Here is a 972-nt window from a genome sequence, read left to right on the forward strand (position 1 = left end):
TTCAATTTGTAAACATTTCTTACTTAGCTTCTGGAAAACAGGCAGAAGCACTTTGCATCTGGTGGGAAAGCACGATGGGAACTATGATGGATGTGGGGTCAATATCTGCAGGGCATTAGCGGCTCTGCGAAGGCTTGTGTGCTAGCGGTTAGTAGCACCCATCAGCCTCCATTATACACCCACTAGGGCAGAAGACATCTCGAAAATTCACCAGAGATGTGTCCTTCAGTATTAGGACCTGCAAATGGAGTTCACCTGTAATTTAACAAGGTCTCGTATTAGATTTGGCCATGCACAAAGGTGTTCGAAACCACATTTCATTAGGAGATTTGCTTCAATTTGGAGTTCAAATTTTGTGGTATGGAAGCTCATTTTCACTACGGAATAATAAAACATAAAAATAAAAAAAGGTAAAATGCGACTTTTTTCTCACAATTGCGAGTTCATACAGTATCTCACAATTGGAACTATTTTTTATTCCGTGGTGTAAATAAGCTTCCATAATGGGTTGTGTGTGCTTTTAGCAGAGGGTAATGGCTGCTGGATTTTATCAATCCAGCAGCCATATCACCCTGTAGCCCAAGACTGGTTGCCCACTGAAGCTAAGCAGGGCTGAGCCTGGTTAGTACCTGGATGGGAGACCTCCTGAGAAAACCAGGTTGCTGCTGGAAGAGGTGTTAGTGAGGCCAGCAGGGGGCGCTCACCCTGTGGTCTGTGTGGGTCCTAACGCCCCAGTATAGTGACGGGGACACTATACTGTCAAATAGCACCGTCCTTCGGATGAGACGTTAAACCGAGGTCCTGACTCTCTGTGGTCATTAAAAATCCCAGGATGTCTTTCGAAAGAGTAGGGGTGTAACCCCGGCATCCTGGCCAAATTTGCCCAGTGGCCTCTGTCCATCATGGCCTCCTAATCATCCCCATATATATATATACCAATTGGCTTCATCACTATGTCTCCTCTCCACCAGT

General features: G+C 45.5%; 1 pseudogene; it reads left to right on the plus strand.

Moving 5' to 3' along the window:
- The first annotated feature begins 554 nt into the window (after positions 1-554).
- Positions 555-671, plus strand: LOC130088302 (5S ribosomal RNA; annotated as a pseudogene).
- Positions 672-972: the final 301 nt, after the last annotated feature.

Source organism: Rhinichthys klamathensis, unplaced genomic scaffold, assembly GCF_029890125.1.
Source record: "Rhinichthys klamathensis goyatoka isolate OS25496 unplaced genomic scaffold, OSU_Roscu_1.1 h1tg000115l_1, whole genome shotgun sequence".
Taxonomy (NCBI): Eukaryota; Metazoa; Chordata; class Actinopteri; order Cypriniformes; family Leuciscidae; genus Rhinichthys; species Rhinichthys klamathensis.